Genomic DNA, 18,063 nt, shown 5'->3' on the forward strand with positions numbered 1-18,063 from the left:
CACTTATCGAAGGTTTGCTATGTGCTTAGGATTTCTCATCTATGATCATATGATCATTAAGCCATACCACCAGTCTGGGCTAGCTACCACTCATTCTATTGGTGAGTAAACCAAGATTCAGAGAGGTAAGTACCTAACTGAGGTCATACTATCTGTGACTGGTCCACAGACTGAACCCAATTTTATCTAAATTTGAGACCCATATTCTTTCCATTTCTTTTTTCTCATTAAGTTGCTAAAGGTACTAGGTGTTAGGATTTCTGATTCTGCATGTAACAAAATGCACTAATTAAAAATTCTCACCTAGAAGACTGAAACTTAGGGAGATCGATCAACGGTCTTTTTTTAAAAACTTGAAAATTTCACAAGGATTGTAACATCCCATCAGACCATCTACTTTTTTCCTTAGGTCTGATGAAATAGACTATGTAGCATTGACAAATATACACTACCAAATGTAAACTAGATAGCTAGTGGGAAGCAGCCGCATGCGCAGGGAGATCAGCTCGGTGCTTTGTGACCACCTGGAGGGGTGGGATAGGGAGGGTGGGAGGGAGGCTCAAGAGGGAGGGGGTATGGGGATATATGTACACATATAGCTGATTCACTTCGTTATACAGCAGAAACTAACACAACATTATAAAGCATTTATACTCCAATAAAGATGTAAAAAAACAAACAAAATAAATCCCTACTCTGCGGATTCAAACAGGATGGTCCCAGTATGTAACTCTAGATGAAGCAAAGGTGTTCTTACCCAAGGCACAGTTCCACTCAACCATGGCAATTGTTTGTTTGTTTAATGTGAAAGTAAAAGTTAACAAAACATTAAATCTTCTTAGCACTTGCACTTCATTTTTTTTAAAGCGCACGCTTCTTTGCATGTAATTTACTCAATTTAAGAAATGGTGCTTGCATTTTGAGGACTAACTACAAAGGAAAGGGGCAAAAGGGTGATGATCATGAAAAAGAAATACCTTTATGTTTGCATTGCATGGTTTGACTGCAGGATAAAAAAGCAAATAACATTACTTACCTATCATATTTATAGTAGTTATATGTATCTTTGAAAAGCAGGGTAACATTTTGCCACTCTTCTCTCTCCCATTGAATTTAATTAAAATGTGATCTTTTCTAAATTGACTGAGTCACTTGGCTCTGCTGTCTATATTTCAGACTCCACTCATAAATTCTTTACCAGATTTCCATTTGGGGAGGATTAACCATTTTGCAATCTAATATTCTTTCAGCAGAATGCCTCTGGTTCTTTATCAATATTCAGGGGAAATAATTGAGATCTCCAAGAGTCTACTCTCTCCATTCAAACAAACTCTCAAGTTCATCTTCTTGATTACTTCTCCTTCCCCCCACTTCCACCAGGAAAGTTTGCATATGGACAATTTCTCCTCCTATAGATAAGGATTATATATCATCCCCCATGAGTCCAGTCTTTGCCACTTATGGCTTATTCCAGATTTCATCAGACAAACTCAAATTTCTAAGCCAGAGTTGTAGTCCAAGGGCTTTTTCTCTCGGACAAGACCTGAGCTAATGATTTCAAACTTCAATCTCATTGCTTTCAGATGCCTTGACTATTAGTGTTGGAAAACCTCTAGAGGTCATTTAGGTCAATGCTCTCACTCTTCAAACAATGAAACTGAAATTCAGATAGGTAAAATAAAAATATCACAAGTGATTTAATGGCAAAACCTGGACCACAACTCATAATACATATTCAATGATTTTTCTATGTAATAGGGCTGCCTCAAACATACAACTTTTATCATCAAAAAATTGTTTGATATTCACTTTTAATTCACTGAGATACATTAACTGAACTAATACGCCTATATTTCATTAGCACTAAGACACATTTTCCACTTTTTAGCGCTTCTAACATAAGGATGAGTCTTAAAGAAGCAATGGTATCTTATTGCTGCTGTTAGTCGGGTATCAGTAATGATGTTAAGTGTCATTATCTATTCATGTACGATCTTGGTTGATATTCTCATGGCATAACTGGACAACTACAACCCCTTGACATTTGGTTGAAAAAGCTCTTTAAGAACTTTTGAGGAATTAATATAAGGCTTAGCCGTTGAGTTTCATTGACTCTCCCTGGTAAGATCCAGAAAGATCCAGTAAACGCAACCACAAGCAGAACTACATTAAACTAAAAAGTTTTGCATAGCAAAGGAAATAATCTACAAAATGAAAAGGCAACATACTGAATGAAAGGAGATATCTGCAAGTCAGATATTGAATAAGTAGTTAACATCCAAAATATATAAAGAACTTATACAACTTAATATAAAAAAAACAGATTGAAAAATGGGCAAGGAACCTGAATAGACATATTTACAAAGAAGGCATACAGATGGTCAACAGGCACATGAAAAGATGCTCAACATCACTAATCATCAGGAAAATGCAAATCAAAACCCCAATAAGATATCACCTCACACCTGTCAGAATGGTGATTATCAAAGAAACAAGAAATAACAAACGCTGGTGAGGATTTGGAGCAAAGAGAACCCTTGTGTATTGTTGCTGGGAATGTACTTTGGTACAACCACTGTGGAAAACAGTATGAAGGTCCCTCAAAAAACTAAAAATAGAACTACCATATGATCCAGCACTTCCATTTCTGTGTACTTATCTGAAGAAAACGAAAGCACTAATTCAAAAGATGTATGCACCCTAATGTTCACTGCAATATTATTTACAATAGCCAAGATATGGAAGCAAACTAAGTGTCCATCAATAGATGAATGGATAAAGACGATGTGGTATATGTATACAATGGAATATTACTCAGCCATAAAAACGAATGAAATCTTCCTATTTGCAACAATGTGGATAGACCCAGAAGGCATTACATGAAGTGAAATAAATGAGAGATAAAGACAAATACTGCATGATTTTATTTATATATGGAATCTAAAAAACAAAATAAATGAACAAATATAACAAAACAGAAACATAGATACAGAGAAGAAACAGGTAGTTGCTAGAAGAAAGGGGGGATGGGCAAAATAGGTGACAGGATTAAGAGGTACAAACTTCCAGTTATAAAGTAAATAAGTCATAGGGATGTAATGTACAGCATAGGGAATAGAGTCTAATATTGTAATAAATTTGTATGGTGACAGACGGTAAATAGAGTTATTGTGGTGATCATTTCATAATGTTTAAAATATTGAATCACTATGTTATCCACTTGAAAACTAGATATAAGATCACAGAAGAGACATGAGGAAAGGAGGACTGCAAGTACCGAGAGAAAACCCAGCCCAACTAGCACAGCACAGTGGATGGCAGGAAAGACGATGAAATGATAGCACCCGTGAGTCAACTGTCAAGTTTAAAAAGAGTGGTGTCAACAAATTCTGCAGCAAGGAAAATTTCATAGGCAGGCAGGCAGCATCAAGAAGTCTGTCAGCAGATGGAAGATGCTAGAATTCCTTCAGGTGGGGAATGCACTACCTAGATGAGGCATAGCAAAATTAAAGCAAATTACATTATTATAAACCCAAATTATAGGTAGCAGGTAGGGTACTGACACCCAGGCACACAGAAGGAAATAGGGTTCAGCTTTAAGAATAGGAGTAGAAGGAAGAAAAGAACTTCTGGAATAAGGCAGCTATAAAAACTGGAGTATAAGGCACTGGAACTGAATATAAAACAGAAAGATTATACTGCCTTCAACGAAACTATCATGTAATGGAAACTACTACCTAATAAGATAAAGTTGTTTAATCACTCCAAGGGTCTGTTTCCTTGCCTAACACATGGGGACAGTTATTCCTTCCTCACACTAATTCTAAGATATATCGTTAAGTGAAAAGGAAAAACACGAAATTATATTTATTCTATGATCAATCCCATTTATATTAAAAATCTGCGTGCCAGTTTCTCTGTGCACATATGTACACACAGTCACACACCAGACCTGGAAGGAAACACATTCCATGGTTATCAACGGGCACCATGGGGAAGAGAATGGGAGGGATGCTTTCCATTTTATTATAAACAATTCTGTTTCTTTAAATATTTCACAATGTGCATGCATTAATGTATTACTTTTCAAAGAAAAAATGTAGTATCTAATTCAGAGGATTATCGCCAAGGTTTCTACAAAATAATGTTTGTTTCTAAAGTGTGTAACACAGAACAGTCAAATAGTTAGACCTCAACAAACGACAGTATTGTTCTTATTGTCACTGTTGTTCTGTTGTTAGAGGGGGAAAGGCAAACATCCACAAAATTCATAAGAACACAGCAAAAGGAAAATAAAAGCAAAAGCACAGTTAGGAACATAAACAAGCTATATTTAAACACGAGTGCTAAGAAGACAGTGAAGTGACTGACAGGTGTTAGCAGGATGGAGTCCACCTGGAAGGGTTCCACTGGAGATGAAGCAGATTGAACAGAACTCTGAGAGTGGGAGGAGATGTGGTTTGCCAGCGAAGCATGGCAAGAGAATTATAAAAGTGGGCTGGAATTGCTAAAGATCTAATGCTGCCAACATATCTAAGTCCACTTTCAGTTTCAGACCATGTCAGAGATGAAGAGACACAGCAGGCAGGGAAAGAGGGTGTATATGGCCCTTCCAGGGGAAAAGCACAAGAAGGGAGAGAAATGTGGATGTATTTCTAGAGGTTGTCATCTCTTCCTAAGTGGCCTGGGAAGAACCAGGCCAGCATTGTGGGGGCTCAGCCAATTGGAGATGAGTGCTTCAGTGCCTTATACAAAATCCCTGTCACTGGGGCTTTATTTATGTGGAGGTCAAAATATTTCATCCAACTACTCCTCATTTCTATCCTCCTCATGGGTAGCAACCCAGGGCCATGCTGCCCTTAGCCACCTGTTCATCAGAACTCCACGAGTGCACCTGTGTGGCCTCACTGCCAGTTCTCTCTGCTTCCTCGGAGAGGCTATTCTGGGCAAGCCTAATATGCTATTATGGACTACATGTGTGTGTCCCTTCAAAATTCACATGCAGAAACCCTAACCCTCAGTGGGATGGTAACAGAAGGTGTGCCCTTTGGGAGGTAATTGGGTCACGTATTAGGGTTCTCCAAAGAAAGAGAAAAAATAAATAAATAAATTTATTTATTTACAGAAAGAGAGAGAGAGAGACTTATTATAGGAATTGGTTCATGAGACTGTGGAAGGCAAGAAGTCCCATGATCTGTCATCTTAACAATCACGTGAGCCCGTGGTGTAATTCAGTCTGAGTCCAAAGGCCTGAGTATCAGGAGTATCAACGTCTGAGAAGAGAAGATGGATGTCCCAGCTCAGGCAGAGTGAATTTTCCTTTTCTCTGCCTTTCTATTATATTCAGGCCCTCAATGGATTGGATGGCGCCCACCCACACGGGTGAAGGCTATCTTCTTTACTCTCTCTACCGATTCAAACAGTAATCTCTTCCAGAAACATCCTCACAGACAGGCCAGAAATAATGTTTACCAGCCATTCAGGCATCCCTTAACCCAATCAAGTTGACACATAAAATTACCCTTCACAGTTCAGGAGGGTGGAACCCTCATGATAAGATCAGTGTCTTTATAAGAAGAGACACAAAAGAGCTTTCTCTCTCTGTGTCTCTCTCTCTCTGTCTCTCTCTCTTTCTCTTTCTCTCTTTCTCTCTCTCTGTCTCTGTCTCTGTCTCTGTCTCTCTCTCTCTCTGTCTCTCTCTCTCTGTCTCTGTTTCTCTCTCTCTCTCTCTCTCTCTCTCTCTCTTTCTCTCTCTCTGTCTCTGTCTCTGTCTCTGTCTCTCTCTTTCTGTCTCTGTCTCTCTGTCTCCCTCTGCTTCTCCCATGTGAGGACACAGCAAGGGACATCCAGTCCTCACCAGATACCAGGTTTGCTTGCTACTTGATTTTTAGACTTCCCAGCCTCTAGGACTGTTAGAAATAAATGTTTGTTGTTTAAGCCACTCAGTCTACGGCAACTTGTTAGAGCAGCCCGAGCAGACTAAGCCATGCGGTGAGTATGGGTTTTTGCTTTTGATCATCTACAGAAGTCTTTGGGTTTACACCATCATTCTCAGGACCAGGGATAGGGCTTTGGTGACCTATCACATATGACACCAGAAAAATCACTAACAAACTTGTAGCCAAAAGCTCTCTGGTTCTCCTAAGCCTGCTCCAATGTGTTGCTCCCTTTCATCACCAGATGCCTCATTAAGTAGTGAGCTTGTGCAGCTTATTCACACTTTCTTCCACAGAGCACAGTCTGGGCCACGGGCTTCTCTTCCCCAAACTCTACCATCTTATGCTCATGACTTCCTACTGTGCAGTTTCTGGGTCACGGGCAGCTCTTCCCCTTGTCAGCACACTGAGGTTCTCATGCATCTCAGGGGTGCCCGTTCAGCCAAGGGATCCACACGGCATTCACTCACCACCTGGTGCTGGGCGTATTCTTCAGCACGTTGAACTCCTCTTGGCCAACAGCAGGCTACACCCATCCCAGGAGGTTTCCCAGTGCTCTCTGAAGCCAGACTTTGACTTTTTCTACTTCATTGGACCAACTCCCACCAAGCCCTCATTTACGGCTTGAAAGAAGATGAGAAGAAAGGTGGCACAATACCTGTGGGAGCAGGGATTCTGTGGTCTCAATCTTAGCTTACGCAAACCAAAACTCACAGCACAACCTCGTGAGGCAGAAAGACGTCAATATCAGGACATTCAACCAAGGCTGGTCAGAGCTGCTACAGAATAACACAGGAGGGCGTATGCGTGCACCGAGGAGCGACTTACAGAAACTTGGGGCATGAAATTGAGTCCCTATGGGTAGAGCTTTGCTGGGAAGAAAAGGCGTTTAGGCTTCGCTGTAATAGTTCTGTAACACTACATCCTAATTAGCAGAAGTTAGTTCAGAAGTTCACTACTCAACTATCTCAAGCCTTATGCTGAGGAATGAACCATGGGCCCTGTAGGGGTTTGCTCCTGCTGCCATAACACAATACCAGAGGCTGAGAGGCTTAAAGAACAGAAATCTACCTTCTCACAGTTTTGGAGGCTGGAAGTCCAAAATCAAGAAGCTGGCAACATAGGTTTCATTCTGAGTCCTCTTCTCTTGGATTGCAAGCAACCACCATCCAGCTGCGTGATCCCTTGGCCTCTCTTCGATACATTCATGCAGAGAGGAAGAGAATGAGCTCTCTGGTCACTTCTCAAAAGGATATTAATCCTGTTGGACCAGGGTCCCACCTTAATGACCTCATTTATCCCTAATTACTTCCTTAAAGGCTCTGTCTCCAAATGCTACACTGGGCATTAGGGCTTCAGCCTATGAATCTGGGGAGGGATACAAATATCCAGTCCATAACAGGCTTGTAAATAGAATGAGCTTTCCCAGGAACTTATAAGTAACATTTGAGAATACCTAGAGGAAAGTTAGAACTATGATTTGATTATTAGCATAATATGCGACACGTTGACCCTTGAGCAAAAGCAGGGGTTACAGAAGCACCAACCCCCTGCACGGTCGAAAATTTGCATACAACTTTTACTCCCCCAAAACTTAACTACAGTTGACCCCTGAACAACATGGTTTGAACTGTACAGGTTCTTATACATGGGTTTTTTTTTTCAATAAATATATTGAAATTTTTTTGGAGATTTGTGATGATTTGAAAAAACTCACCAACTGTAGCTTAGAAATATCCAAAAAATTATGAAAAAGGTATGTTATAAATGCAGAAAATTTATGTAGACACTAGTCTGTTTATTATTTACTACTATAAAATATATACAACTCTACTATAAAAAGTTAAAATTTATCAAAACTTATGCATACAAACACAGACCGTACATAGTACCATTTGCAGTGGAGAGAAATGTAAACAAATATAAAAGTGTGGTATTAAATCATAACTGTAGCACATACTGTACTACTGTAATAATTTCATAGCCACCACCCTTTGCTATTATGTGTCGCTTAAGTGTTGCTAGTATCAGCTTAACATGCTGGCACGTGACTCTAATCATCTCAGCCTGCACAGTTCATCTCTCCAGTAAATTGCACATTGCAGTAAAAAAGTGATCTTTCCCAGTTCTCACATATTTTTCATTGCGTTTACTGCAATACGGTAAACCTTGAATAACACCATGGGGTCCACGCAAAGTGCCACCAGTGATGCTGGAAGTGCTCCCAAGAAGCAAAGAAAAGTCACCACGTTACAAGAAAAAGTTGAATTGCTTGAGATACACAATAGACTGAGGTCTGCAGGTGTGGGTGCCACCATTTCAGGCTAAACGAATACACCATAAAAACCTCTGTGAAAAAAGAAAAGGAAATTCATGAAGCCATCACTGCAGCCACACCAGCATGTGTGAAACCTTCAACTTTTTGCAAAATACTTTTTATCTTGTATTGAAAATGCAACTTTTATGTGGATGCAGGATTCCTATAAGAAAGGCAAACCTACAGACTCTAATATGATTCGAGAAAAAATGAAGTCATATGACAACTTAAAGTAAAAGGAAGGTAAAAGATCTAAAGCTGGAGAATTTAATGCCAGGAAAGGATGGTTTGATAATTTTAGAAAGAGGTTTGACTTTTAAAAAAAAGTGTTAATATAAATGCTGGAGTGGGTGTGGAGAAAAAGGAACCCTCTTGCACTGTTGGTGGGAATGTAAATTGATACAGCTGCTATGGAGAACAGTATGGATGTTCCTTAAAAAACTAAAAATAGAACTACCATACGACCCAGCAATCCCACTACTGGGCATATACCCTGAGAAAACCATAATTCAGAAAGAGTCATGTACCACAATGTTCATTGCAGCTCTATTTACAATAGCCAGGACATGGAAGCAACCTAAGTGTCCATCAACAGATGAATGGATAAAGAAGATGTGGCACATATATACAATGGAATATTACTCAGCCATAAAAAGAAATGAAATTGAGTTATTTGTAGTGAGGTGGATGGACCTAGAGTCTGTCATACAGAGTGAAGTAAGTCAGAAAGAGAAAAACAAATACCATATGCTAACACATATATATGGAATCTAAAAAAAAAAAAATGGTTCTGAAGAACCTAGGGGCAGGACAAGAATAGACACAGACGTAGAGAATGGAATTGAGGACACGGAGAGGGGGAAGGGTAAGCTGGGATGAAGTGAGAGAGTAACAGTGACATATATACACTACCAAATGTAAAATAGATAGCTAGTGGGAAGCAGCCACATAGCACAGGGAGATCAGCTTGGTGCTTTGTGTCCACCTAGAGGGGTGGGATAGGGAGGGTGGGAGGGAGACGCAAGAGGGAGGAGATATGGGGATATATGTATATGTATAGCTGATTCACTTTGTTATACAGCAGAAACTAACACAACATTGTAAAGCAATTATACTCCAATAAAGATGTTAAAACAAAAAAGTGTTAAGATAATAGGAGAAGTGGCTTCTGCTGACCAAGGGTTCCCAGACGCCATTAAGAAAATCACTGAGGAGAAAGGACATCTGCCTGAACAGTTTTTTGATGCAGATGAAAGTGTCCTGTTCTGGAAAAAAAAATGTCACAAAGGACATTTTTTAGTAAGGAGGAGAAGCAAGCACCAGAATTTAAGGCAGTAAGGGGTAAGCTAACTCTAATGTTTTGTGCAAACATCAGACAGTGAGAACGCTTTCTCTGGATTGGTTCCATCAGTGCATTCTCCCTGAAGTCAGGAAGTACCCTGCTAGTAAGGGACTGCCTTTTAAAGTTCTTTTGATATTAGACAACGCTCCTGCCCACCCAGAACCCCATGAGTTCAACACCACCGGAGGCACTGAAGTGCTCTACTTGCCCCCAAACACAATATCTCTAATTCAGCCTCCAGCTCAGGACTTTATACAAGTACTCTATGAAGAGGATTGTCAACACTGTGGAAGAGAACCCCAAGACAGAGAAAATCATGAAAGTCTGGAAAGATCACACCATTGAAGATGTCATCACTGCTGTAGAAAAAAACATGACAGCCATCAGCCCAAAACAATCAATTCCTGCTAGAGAAAACTGTGTCCAGATGTGCATGAATTCACAGGATTTACGACAGAGCCAATCAAAGAAATCATGAGAGAAATTGTGGATACGGTAAAACAAAAAACAGGTGGGGCCTCTGTGAAGGGTTTCAAGATGCAGAAGAAGAAATTCAAGGCTAATAGATACCAAACCAGAGGAATTAACAGAAGACATCTTGCTGGAGATGAGCACTTTCAACCAGTGCCAGACAACGAGAAGAGGTAGGAGAAATCGTGTCAGAAAACAAATTGACATTAGACAATCTGGCAGAAGGGATCTGATTATTCAAGACTGCTTTTGACTTCTTTTATGACATGGACCCTTCTATGATATGGGCACCAAAACCAAAGCAAACTGTGGAAGAACTGGAACCATATAGAAACATTTGGAATAAGCACACTCCCTGTACTTTGGGGAATTTCATTAGAGATGGTCAGGGTGATTTTTCCAGGTTTCGGTGACACCAGTTAAGAGTAAAATTTGGTGATACAGAGGTCGCCAATGTTGGCATTACTTGTGGGCACATAAAAGACTAAATGGAAAAAAAAAACCAGAAGGCAATTTATTGTGACAAAACTACGTGGTCTTATGTTAATTATCGATGAGGCTGTGTTTACTTCACCTATTATGAGTTCACACATCTACATATCCTCGTAGGACTGGTTGGGTAAAATTAGCTGCTGTGTTCCTAAAATGCCAGTGGGCTTTAGAGATAAAGTCTTTCTCAAGGTAGAAAGTTTTCAACACACAGAGTTACCTCTGAAACTTGTTTCTCTACCAATTTGGCCTTCAACTGAATCATTATTATATTTTCCTCTAACCTTCAGGACATAGCCCATCTGTTCAATAATGCTTTAGCCTGAATACTATGGATGGGTTGGATGACAAGAGCAAAAGCCAGCAGTACAGTATTGTTGCTGTTTTCATCTTTACAAAGGTTAAATATATGGGTCCCAATGTCCCAAATAATCTCAGCTCACAGAATGGAAATCAATCTTTGCCCAGAGAGAAAATGACCTTGCTTTTCCTTCTTTCCATGCACTACGGTTCACGTGAAGATTTGGAATAGGTAATTGGACCGGGTTCTAGCACTGGGTTTGTGTTCACTGACTTCTAAGAATACTGACCAGATTCTCAAAATCTATTCAGCTAATTAGAGATGCTGCCCTTCAGGGCCAACTAATTCAGCATGTCGCTTGTAGGAAAGAGATTTTTAAACATGTGGGATTATGGCTTCTGGCAACCAGAGCTGCAAGCAGCAGAAGGAAGGTTTATTCCTTGTTTCTGTTTTGATTCTTTGTTATTTCTGAACTTTCAAAAAGGAAGTCATTGGGAGTCAGACATATTGGGTATTTTATTATACTATTGCCCTATGATCTTACTCTATGTCTAAATAAAATGCTCATGTTATTAAAGAGGAAAATAAACACAAATCAATTGCAGTCATGTAGCTACATTTAGAGTCTGAACTGATAACACAGAAAGGTTCAAACTCAGTACCTTCCCATGAAGCAAAAGGGACAGTAATGATATTAATGTCACATTCTGTAATTCAAGAATTTTGCATCTACCTCTTTGTCTTGGAATAACCCTTACTTACCCAAGTATCTCACACACACCATTAAACACCAGCGTCCTTAAATATGTACCTAGTCCAGGGTTACAAAACAGTAAGCAATCTTTACCATGATTAACATTTATTGAGAAGTTACTATGTGCCAGACACAACATTAAACGCTTTAAATATATTAATTCATGTAATCTTCACAGTAGCCCTGTAAGAATTCTACTATCATTACCCTTCTTATTTTTAAAATAAGTTACAGAAGCAAAGAAAGAAGAGAAATTTTTCTAAGGTAACAAAGCTAGTAGGTAGGAGAACTGGGATTTGAACTCAGGCTCTTATTCCAGAGTCTGTGATCTTAGTGACTGAGCAATAATTATTCTGGTTGTTGTTCTATATATATATATATACATATATATATATATATATACACATATACACAAAATATAGAAAAATTATGAAGAGTTATATTGGCATCTTTACATGGTTTTCACATGGAATTTCACCTGGTTTTATTTGTATTTTTTACTCTTTTTTCAAATAATTTTAAACTTACAGAAATATTGCAAAAAGATTACATAGACTTCCCATACACCCTTCACCATGCTTCCACTAATGTTAATATCCTACATGTTCAGAGTACAATTTTTAAACAAGGAAATTCATATGGGTACATACTATTACCAATTCAAATATTACTTCATTCAAATTTTACCAGTTTTTTCTCCTGATAATACTTTTTCTGTTCCAGGACCCAAATCAGGATCCCACCTTGCATTTAATTATCATGTCTTCTTAGTTTCCTCCAATCTGTGACAGTTCCCCAGTCTTTCCTTGTCTTTCATGACCTTGACACTTTTGAAGACTACTGGTCAGTGGTTTTGCGCAATGTTTGTCAATTTGTATTTAACAAATGTTCTCTGGTAACTAGACTGAGGTTATGCATTTTTAGCAAGAATATCACAGAAGTGGTATCCTCTACATCATATTATGGTATTCCTGATGGTGACATAACATAATTATGATGGAGTTAACTGATAAAGTTTGTTGAGCTGGTGTTTGCTAAGTTCCTCCACTCTTTTCCCTTTATATTTAATAAATATATTGTGTGAGATTCTTTGAAATTATGTACACATCACTTCCCAATAAAAGCAATAACTCACTAAAATAATGTTAAAATAACAGTCTTCCTCCAAAGTTACTGGTAATTGATAACAGAAATTACATTTCACAAGGCTAATTTGGATTTTCAAATCAGGAGGTCATTAATACAGAGATATCATTTTGGTTTAATCACTGTTCACTTGCCTTCAAACCAAAAAATATGTATTTCTCCTGACATGCTCACTATGTCTCCTGATGCCCAACTGTACAGAGTCCCCAGCACCTACTCTGTCCATCATCAACTCATGGATAGCCAACATCTCTCCTCCCGTCCAGGAACATGAAATTTGTTCTTTAGCAACTCCCTGAATCTAAAAACAGGGGCCTGCCTACATTTCAATTCATCCCAATTTCATCTTCATTCATTTCCATTTCCACCCCAACGCGTTCCTGGAAATCAGGTTAAAAACAAATCACATTTTACCTTAGACGTCTTAGGCTTTATATATAGAATTCAGATAAATTGTATATATGCCCATCAGTATGTCACAGAGCAAAAATATAACAATAAACCTTTTTTCAAAATATACTTGTCAAATAACATTCTAAGTCCTAAAAATTGGTCTGAAGTGTATGTTATACAGCGTTTGCACACAGACTCCAGTGTACTAAGAAATGCACATAGAAAATAAAACTTCAATTCTACTGTTAAAGAGAAATAAAACTAAAATTAGTATATTGCCTTTAACACTAGTCACATTTATAATTCATATACTTTTGGTTGACTTAGAATTTAGAAGATGTGGCATAGGAAGAAAGTTGATGGGGAATCCTTTAAATTGCTCACCTTTAAAAAAATATCTGTTCAGAAAGTTTGAAATTTCTCTCTTCTCTTCCTTGTTCTCCCTCATTGTCCCCCCCTCCCCTCTCCTCTCTCAACTCTCTCTCCATTAATATGTTCATAACAAACAGAGGCAATCAATATCTTGCACTAAATTCTTTTTTGGGGTGTGGAATGAGGCATGCTAAAGATTCAGAAGATAATATTTTTTCTTTTTATGTTTCAATAATGTTTTTTGTAAACTCCCTACAAACAAAAGTCCAGGAGCAGATGGGTTCACAGGTGAATTCTACCAAACATACAACGAAAAACGTATATGGATCCTTCTCAAAGTCTTCCAAAAGATATAAAATGACCCAAAGACATGCTATGAAGCCACCATCACCCTGATACCAAATGAGGCAAAGATACCACCCAAAAAGAAAATTACAGGCCAATACCTGTGATGAATATATATCTCAACAAAATATTAGCAAACCAAATCCAGCAACACATAAAAAAGATCATACATCACGACCAAGTGGGATTCATCCCAAGTTCACAAGGATAGTTCAACGTACTCAAATCAATCAATATGATACACCACATCAACAAAAGAAAGGACAAAAGCCAGATGATTCTCAATAAATGCAGAAAAATCATTTGACAAAATTCAACATCCATTCATGATAAAAACTCTTACCAAAGTGAGTATAGAGGGAATATATCTCAACATAATAAAAGCTATTTATGACAAACCCACAGTCAATATAATACTCAACGGTGAAAAGCTGAAAGCCTTCCTGCTAAAATCTGGAACAAGAAAAGGATGCCCACTCTCACCACTTCTATTCAACATAGTATTGGCAGTCCTCTTCACAGCAATCAGACAAGAAAAAGAAGTAAAACGTATCCAGATTGGAAGGGAAGAGGTAAAATTGTCATTATATGCAGATGACATGATACTATATATAGAAAACACTAAAGATTCCACACAAAAACTACTAGAACTGATAAACAAATTCAACAATGTACAAGATTAGCATATGGAAATCAGTTGCATTTCTTTATACTAACAATGAAATATCAGAAAGGGAATGTAAAAAAATACCTTTAAAAATTGCACCAAAAATAAATAAATAAAAAAAATACTCCGGAATAAACCTGACCAAGGAGGTGAAAGACTTAAACACTGAGAACTATAAAACATTAATAAGGAAATTAAAGATGATTCAAAGAAATGGAAAGATATCCCATGCTCTTGAATTGGAAGAATTAATATCGTTAAAATGGCCATACTACCCAAAGCGATCTACAGATTTAATGCGATCCCTATCAAATTACCCATGACATTTTTCACAGAACTAGAAGAAATAATCCTAAAATTTATATGGAAGCATAAAAGACCCAGAATTGCCAAAGCAATCCTGAAGAAAAAGAACAAAGCAGGAGGCATAACCCTCCCAAACTTCAGACAATACTACAAAGCTACAGTAATCAAAACAGCATGGTGGGCTTCCCTGGTGGCGCAGTGGTTGAGAGTCTGCCTGCCGATGCAGGGGACATGGGTTCGTGCCCCAGTCCAGGAAGATCCCACGTGCCGTGGAGCGGCTCGGCCCGTGAGCCATGGCCACTGAGCCTGTGCATCCGGAGCCTGTGCTCTGCAATGGGAGAGGCCACAACAGTGAGAGGCCCGTGTACCACACACAAAAAAACAAAACAGCATGGTATTGACACATACCAGACATATCGATCAATGCAACAGAATAGAGAGCCCAGAAATAAACCCATACACCTACGGTCAATTAATCTTTGACAAAAGAGGCAAAAATATTCAATGGGAAAAAGACAGTCTTTTCAGCAAGTGGTATTGGGAAAGTTGAATACTTTGATGTACAACAGAAATTAACACAACACTGTAAATCAACTATACTTGAATAAAATATTTTTAATGAAGTTAAATTTTAAAAAATAATGTTTTTGTCAGCTTTGTGGAAGTATAACTGACAAATAAGATTGTAAGATATTTAAAGTGTACATCATGGTGATTTGATATACATATACACTTTAAAACATTCCCCCAATCTAGTTAATTAGCATATCCATTGTCACGCATTTTTATCTTTTTTCTTTGTGAGAATATTTAACTTTCAAAATTTATTTTATTTACTTATTTAATTTTGGGGCTGTGTTGGGTCTTCATTTCTGTGTGAAGGCTTTCTCTAGTTGTGGCAAGTGGGGGCCACTCTTCATCACAGTGTGCGGGCCTCTCACTATCACGACCTCTCTTGTTGCGGAGCACAGGCTCCAGACGCGCAGGCTCAGTAGTTGTGGCTCACGGGCCTAGTTGCTCAGCGGCATGTGGGATCCTCCCAGACCAGGGCTCGAACTCGTGTCCCCTGCATTAGCAGGCAGATTCTCAACCACTGCGCCACCAGGGAAGCCCCCGAGAACATTTAACTTTTACTCTCTTACCAAATTTTAATTATACAATACAGTGTTATCAATTATAGTCATCATGTTGTACGTTAGATCTTTAAACCTTTGCATCTTTAGCTGAAAGTCTCTACTCATTTACCAACCTCTCCCTACTTCTTCCATGCCTGCCCCCCAGTCCCTTGGTAACCATTTTTCTACTCTCCGTTTCTGAGCTTGACTTTTCATTGTTGTTTAGATTTCACATATAAGTGATACCATGCAGTATTTTTCTTTCTCTGGCTTATTTCACTTAGCATAATGACCTCATCCATATTGTTGCAAATGGCAGGATTTCTTTCTTTATCATGGCTGAACAATATTCCATTATATATAATAATATTCCTATATATACAAATAAAGATGTGGTATATATATAATTTATATATATATATTAATTACATATATTATATATATATAAATAAAGAAGTGGTGTATATGTACCACATCTTTATAAAACTGTTGACAGACAATTAGGTTGTTGCTGGAAGAAAATGTTTACATCTGATTTTCTGTTTTGAATTTCCTACCTCATCATCCAAGAACAAAAGGAAATAAAAATGAAAATTTTATTAGTCAGTGGAATGCACTGCTCATAATTTTATTTTACATATTTTTTTCATATAAAATCTATAGGAACCAAATTGCTGTTAAAATATTTCATATTTCTTACATAATTATAGAACCATAAGCTTTCAACATAGGATAATTGAAAACTAATAGATTCCTGTTGAAAGTTTGACCCATTATTTAAATACTGACTTATAATTTTATACTGAGAAAAACTAAAGCTTATGGAAATTGAATAACTAACCCAAACTCATTTATTTCTAGCCAGTAATAAATGATACTAAAGTCTTAACTACAAAGATATTGCATATTAAGGGTTCTCTACTACAAACATATTCCATATTAACTATTTTTTTCTAGATAATTTTTGATTGATATAATTCACATACCATACAATTTACTAAAGTGTGCATTTCAGTGGGTTTTCATACATTCACAAAGTTAGGTAACCATTACCACCATCTAACTCCAGAACACTTTCATCACCCCAAAAAGGAATCATGTACCCATTAGCAATCACTTTCCATTCTCCTCTGGCAAACACCAATCTACTTTCTGTCCCTATAGATTTGTTTATTCTGGACATTTCATATAAATGGAATTGTATAATATGTGGTCTTTTGTGTCTTGTTTCTTTCACTTAGCATGATGTTTTCAAATTTTGTCCATGTTATAGCACATATCAGTACCTTTATTCCTTTTTCTGTCTGAATAATATTCCATTGTATGGATATACCTCTTTTGTTTATCTGTTCATCAGTTAATGGACCTTTGGTTGTTTGTACTTTTGGGCTGTTATGAATAGTGCAATAGTGCTGTTATTAACATCGTGTATAAGTTTGTGTGTGAATATATGCTCAGTTAACTTGAGTATAAATGAAATTGCTGGGTCATATGGAAACTCTATGTTTAACTTTTTGACGACTTTTTGATGAACTGCCAAACTGTTTTCCAAAGTGGTTACACCATTTTACATTCTCATAGGTCATCTGTATTTTTGTTATTGAGTTGTGAAGATCCTTTTCATATTCTGGATACTTATCCCTTATTAGATATATTTGCTTGCAAATATTTTCTCCCATTCTGCAGGTTGGCTTTCACTTTTTTTTTATAGAGTCCTTTGAAATGCAAGAGGTTTTAATCTTTATGAAGTCCAATGTATCTATTTTTATTTTGGCTGCTTGTACTTTTTGTGTCAAATCTAAGAAATCACTGCCTAAGTCAAACAGCTGTTTTCTATGTTTTCTTCTAAGAGCTTTATAATTTTAGCTCTTACATTTAGCTCTTTGATAAATTTTCAGTTAACTTTGGAATATGCAGTGAAGTAGGGGTCCAACTTCATTCTTTTGCATGTGGATACCCTGTTGTCCACATTTACTGAAAAGAGTATTTTTTCCCCATTGAAGTGTCTTGGTACTTTTAATTATATTATACTGCTGTGTTGGACTTCATCAATAGCACATACTACTAAAGCAGTTTTCTCCTTCTGTCTGCATTTTCTTTCTTCTCTGG

The sequence above is a fragment of the Grampus griseus genome, assembly GCF_964374135.1.
Source record: "Grampus griseus genome assembly, chromosome: 4".
In the NCBI taxonomy this organism is placed as follows: Eukaryota; Metazoa; Chordata; class Mammalia; order Artiodactyla; family Delphinidae; genus Grampus; species Grampus griseus.